General features: G+C 52.7%; 3 non-coding genes across 3 annotated transcripts; 2 read left to right on the forward strand and 1 right to left on the reverse strand.

The window, feature by feature from the left end:
• The first annotated feature begins 3,974 nt into the window (after positions 1 to 3,974).
• On the forward strand, positions 3,975 to 4,048 carry trnai-aau (transfer RNA isoleucine (anticodon AAU)). Its single transcript has one exon. It is a non-coding gene; the product is annotated as a tRNA-Ile (tRNA).
• A 270-nt stretch (positions 4,049 to 4,318) lies between these two features.
• Positions 4,319 to 4,391, reverse strand: trnar-acg (transfer RNA arginine (anticodon ACG)). Its single transcript has one exon. It is a non-coding gene; the product is annotated as a tRNA-Arg (tRNA).
• Positions 4,392 to 5,419: 1,028 nt separating this feature from the next.
• trnai-aau (transfer RNA isoleucine (anticodon AAU)) lies at positions 5,420 to 5,493 on the forward strand. The gene has a single exon. It is a non-coding gene; the product is annotated as a tRNA-Ile (tRNA).
• Positions 5,494 to 5,926: the final 433 nt, after the last annotated feature.

The raw sequence follows: 5,926 nt of genomic DNA on the forward strand, positions 1-5,926 counted from the left end.
GGGGGAGTTTGGAGCGAGCCGGGGGTTTTGGAGAGAATAGGGCCACGGATGCCGGCGTGTGGGTAAATGGAGGATCTATGTGTCATCCCGCATCAAAACGGCCAGCGCCCTCTCGGCTGGCTGGCAGAGACCCGCCGGGCCGACCTCTGACCCGGCAGGACGGGCCAGATCGCGGGGGGGAGGTCAAGCCTTGAGAGGCGGCGCTAAGTGCCTCTCCAACGGCTCATTTCTCTGCCGACGGGAGCCTGAGAGGAGCGGCGCTACCGCCACCACCGTCGCCCCCAGCGTATGTGTCCGGGCAAACAAAAGGCAGCTCTTCACAACCCGCCAGCCGATTGGTCGGGCCGGTCGCCTCCTCGGCCTCTGACATATGTCAGCGCCTGCAGCTTCCAGCGGCTCCGTCAGGATAGCGGGGAGCGAGAGACGATTTGTAGAATTATTTTAGAGATGAAATGATGATTATGATGTTACAGTGCAGACAGTGAGAATCCTGGCCTGCTCATCTGCAGCGCGTCTGCGTTGGCGAGGCTTACCCAGACACATGCTTCCAATTAGCTGGGCTTCTTCATGTAAATGCTTCATAAATTATCCCCCCTGCCCCGGGATTAGGTGCTCATAAAGAGAGCTAGCATCTCAATAAACAGCAAAGGTTGTGTACGGAGAGCAAATTAGAGGGCGGCGGGAAAACCTGGAAGAAGAGGAGGGAGGAGGGAGGGGGCGGGGGTGGGGGGGGGGGCAGTGGGTGCTGGTAATAGGTGTTGTTGCAGAGCGGGGGCGTATTTGCAAAATGTGAAGTTTTTAGAGTTTTTAAGGATGGCTGGATTGCCACATGGGGGAAGGCAGGAAGTTTGTCTCCATCAGGGCAATTCCAGAGGTGTCATGTTAGAGGAAAGTTCACTCCCAAACTCCTCCGTGTTGTTGGAGATTTTGCGAGCGGGTGACCGGCTGGTTAGAGAATCTGACTTATAACAAGGAAAAGCTTTTTGGTCCCCGGCAGACAAACTATGTAGAGTGAACCTGCTGAACCTGGAGGGGAAGGAGAAGAAGAAGAAGATGAGAGCAGAAGAAGAAGGAGAGCAGAAGAAGAAGGAGAAGAAGAAGAAGAGGAAGATAAGAGCAGAAGAAGAAGAAGAAGAAGAGCAGAAGAAGCAGGAGCCGCCTCTCTGATGATGATGTCATGATTACAGACTTAGACTCTTATCATGGATCAGTATGCAAATTAATTAATTACATGTTAACACTAATTAAGATATAATAGATACATTATTATTATCTCAGTATATAATCATTATAAATGTTATATAGCATATTCATTGTTTTTACATGACATCATTCATATGACCTCATGCATGCATTCATGTTTGGATCTCTTAAATATGTATTTTAAAAAGTTCACATTTACAAATAAGTTGTTTCTAGTTTGTTATGTTTTATGTTTTATTTGTTCTTTTTCAGTTGTATTATAATTTAGTATTATTGAAATGTAACAAACGCAAATGTAGATTTATTACTACATGACATCATCTACATCTGTGTACTCTCAGGCTGAAACAGGACGTTAGCTTGAGTGATTGATTGAATTTGTTGCATGCATAATCTGAAACATGTGCAGAGAAGAAACATAAATCAATAAGTTCAATTATTACAGAAATGCTGCAATTTATTTACTGACCCATGGAATTCTAAAGCTTTTTGCAGAATGATGTCATAATGTCAAATTGAGCATTTTTTGAGGCAGAAGCAAAACTTTCCAGTCAACAATAATCAATATTGAACCGCTCCAAGCTCCTGTGGAAGGAGGTGAGTTTGGTCCAGAGCGACGCCTCAGGGGGGGAGGCGGGCGCTCTGTTAGCATGAGGCCGCTGCTCTGTCAGAGCTGTGAGGCTGTTTGGGTTTTTTTTTCGGTTTGTTTTTTTCTCCTTAAATCTGCCGGGAATGCAAAGCGTCTGCAAACACGGCGCACAAAGAGCCTTAACACACTGAACCTCGGGCCACACCGGCCACACAATGGACTGTCGCGTTGAATTGGCGCGGGGCTGTGGGAGAGCGAGGCTGTTTAAGGAGACGCAGGGTGGGAGTTAAGCTGAGAGAAGAAGAAGCAGCGTGACAGACACTTGTCCATGGAGCGCCGCCGCCGCTGAAACTCACCGCCGCCTCTCAACAACACTCTCCTTTACTGTCCATCACCCAGACACCCGGCAACGCCGCCTGTCACGTATACGTGTAATATAAATGCAACCTCACTTTCTCTTTCTGATATAGAGACCATCTCATCGGGGCAGACAGAGACTGACACACACACACACACACACACACACACGCTCACACACTCGCTCTTCAATACAGCACCATACAGACAGTCAATAACAGAATGGGGTGGGAGATTAAGCCTAAGCCCACCTTCTTTTCATGTGGCAGAGCAGCCGCTGCCCCGAGATCTGGCACCAGATGGCGCTGTGCTTGCCGGTGCCAGGAGATAATCGGGACAGATCGGGCCGCATTACTACCCATTATCTTCTAATTATTCTTGTGTGGAGCGCTGATCCTGCCGTTTGTGTAAGTGGATGGCACAGAGAGCCTGTCGCCCCCGGCAGCGCGAAATCCTCCCGCTTCCCTCGCCCCTCTGGGGACGGAGGGGGAGATCAGCCCGGGGAGGGAGAGAGGGAGGGAGAGAGGGAGGGAGGGGAGAGGAGAGGAGAGGGAGGAGCGGATAAGGAAGCCGACCTGAGGAGGAGACGAGAGGCGACGCGGCGTCCGATCCGCGTCACGTCGTCGACGGAGTTGTCGGAGCCGAGCGGCGGAGGCCTTCGTCTGAGGCCTCGTTTGGCGTGTTCACACCCCCCTCGGGCCGCGGCGTGAGCTCCCTTAGGTGGCACCGACGCATCACGTAAAACAACTTCATCATCTGTTTCCCCGACGCCACGGCGGCGAGAGCGGCGTCCTCCCCTCTGATGACTCCATAAAAGTGTGCTAAGGATACAGTCCAAGTCTCCCAGGCACCATTTGTACCGCGCCTGTGTGCAAACGGGCCCCGCCCCCCCACCCCAAAGGAGAGCGCTAACTGTTCAGAGGCATATGGCTCACCATGTGCTGGGTCCCACGTGCACGCTCTTAAGCACGATTCTACCCAGAACATCTTCGCTTAATTATCGTCATTTTGTTCAGCATCGTCCTGTTTTGCATATTAATATCTGTCAGCTCAGTAAGTAACACGAGGAGACGAGGGCTTACGCTGCGCTGAAACGGCGCCCGCGAACGCAGGCTTCCCCCGCCGAGCGAGAGCACGCGTGTCACAGGGGGCGGAGACCCAAATCATGTGTGTGTGTGTGTGTGTGTGTGTATCCAGTACCTTAAAGCAGGTCTCTGGTGTGATGCGTCAAACCTGAAGGCAGCTTTGCCAACGCCAGCATGTGTGTGTGTGTGTGTATGTGTCATAATCAAGGCGACGTGTTTCCCCGCTGGTGCCGCCTGCTGGAGCGTGCACGTGTAACCAGGCTTTCCCACTGACTGGCAATAAAACACGGCGTGGCATTGTTGATCGATCAGGCCGGTCGGCGGGCGGCACAGCGAGGGCGTGTACATGCAAATGAGACCAGCTAAATGCCACTGAGGGGGCGGGGGAGGGAGGCCATCACTTCAGCTGACAAACGCCGCGGGGCGGGGGAGGGGCCTGATATCCAGGGGGACATCTTTATGCAGGTGATCTGAGAGAAGCAACGACAGCCAGCTTCATTACCCAGAAGCACAGAGGCACGGCAGCTTTAATGTAAACACAGCAGCTGGTGAAGATGAAGATGAAGATGTGGGAGGAAAAGTTGAGGGTAGCGGGGACACGGGGCAGCAAGGCCGGACTCAACCTGACAGAGCGAGACACATCTGCTCTGTGCTCACACTCGACTAGAGGGCCCCAAAACAGAGCACATACCTCCGCCAAGGCCCCGCGGCGGGTCGGGTGTGTGTGTCGGGTGTGAAACGGCCGGTTAGCTCAGTTGGTTAGAGCGTGGTGCTAATAACGCTAAGGTCGCGGGTTCGATCCCCGTACTGGCCACACATCTTTTCCTGTTTTGCCCGACAGTTGGGCTAAATTCTAGTCTTGGTGCACAAACGACATTCCTTCCAACTGAACTCACACATTTGTCTGAATGGAGTGGGAGTGGTTTCAAAGTCCGACCTGTGAGGGTTGCGTGAACACTCCGGTCACGAAAGTTACGTGAAGATGCAGGAGGGGGTCGACTTCAAGCCTTCACCCTAGTGCCTGGGTCAAGGGCGGTGGCAGGAGGAATTCAACCAAAGACCTGCAGAACTCACGCAAAAGCCTCGAGCCAGCCAGGAGTCGAACCTGGAATCTTCTGATCCGTAGTCAGACGCGTTATCCATTGCGCCACTGGCCCACTGTGTCTGTACATGTGTGTGTGTGTGTGAGTGTGTATCTTTGTGTGTGTGTGTGTGTGTGTGTGTACCTGCGTGCATGAGTGTGTATCTGTGTGTGTGTGTGCATGTGTGAGTGTGTATCTGTGTGTGTGTGCGAGTGTGTATCTGTGTGTGTGTGTGCGTGTGTGAGTGTGTATCTGTGTGTGTGTGTGGGTGTGTGAGTGTGTATCTGTGTGTGTGTGTGCGTGTGTGAGTGTGTGATTAAAATGTGAGAGAGGCTCGCGGGCTAAGACGCAAAGCATTCTCCGGCGAGCCGGGGTCGGGTCAACCGATCGGGGGGCCACTCGGGCAAATCCCAAACGCAAACACGGCGGAAAGAAAGGCACAGAAAAGAAGGGAGAGGCCGGAGGTAAACAAGAGACGGAGCAGGACCATGGGAAGATGAACAGCCAGGGAGATCATGAAGCCCAAGCTGATTAGCAGCTTTTAGATCTCAGGGAGCGATCTAAAGGATTGTGCTCCGAGCCCCCCCCCGAAATCCTGACCCCTGAGCGCTGAATCCATCAACCCCGGGAGCCCCGGAGCAACAATGAGAAGTCTGTAAGCCGCTCAGAGCCGCTCCATTGACGGTTCATTAAACCACAATGGGGACAGATAACCACCGCGATGCTGCTCGCAGAAGGTTTCCAGCTTACGTCACCTCTGCTCACTGGAGAGAGAGACCCGTCCACAGGGGGCGCTGCTCTCACACGTGCAGACGGTGGGGGGGTTCCCATCCCGCTCCAGAGACCCCCTCCTCCCATCCCCCCATCAAAAAGACAGAGCGAGCGGCGGGCCGGAGGTCAGAGAGCGAACGGTCGTTAAAGAGAGATTGTCCTGTGAATGAAGGCTACGGGTTTGATCCCCGACACGAGGGGAGCAGGTAGCAGCTACTGAAGGGTCTCTGAGCAAGGCACACCTGCTCTGTGCTCCCCTGGAGTAGATCACACTCAGGCCCAGAGTAGAACCATACCTCCACCAACTCCTCAGGTTGAACAGAAGCATACATGGCCGGTTAGCTCAGTTGGTTAGAGCGTGGTGCTAATCACGCCAAGGTCGCGGGTTCGACCCCCGTACTGGCCACAGAGCTTTTGCACACGAGTCAAGGCAACGGATCAATTTGTAGAGAAAGCTTTCCTTCAAAACAGTACACAGATTTTATGCAGTAAACATTTAGTTTACCTGCGTTAAGGGCCGCACCTTCCCCACGGCCCCTAAGTGTGTGACTGTGTGTGTGTGTGTGAGTGTGTGTCTGTCCAGTCCAGTCTGTAAGGGCGAAGGTGATTGACACCACGCTCCTCTTTGAGTTGCCCGCCAAAATAAGAGTCCAACAACAAAAATGATGAGCGTCATGTAACATAAGTATGAGATGTGTTGGATCTAGTTAGCACACATCTACAACACACACACACACACACACACACACACACAGAGGCAGGCGTGAGCCTCAATCACAAGCAGACAAGACAGAACGTTGTGTGTTCTACGTGACCTTTTCACCGTCCTCACGTGTTGC

The sequence above is a fragment of the Genypterus blacodes genome, unplaced genomic scaffold (genome assembly GCF_046128005.1).
Source record: "Genypterus blacodes isolate CSIRO-AG114 ecotype Tasmania unplaced genomic scaffold, CSIRO-AGI_Gbla_v1 ptg000101l_1, whole genome shotgun sequence".
In the NCBI taxonomy this organism is placed as follows: domain Eukaryota; kingdom Metazoa; phylum Chordata; class Actinopteri; order Ophidiiformes; family Ophidiidae; genus Genypterus; species Genypterus blacodes.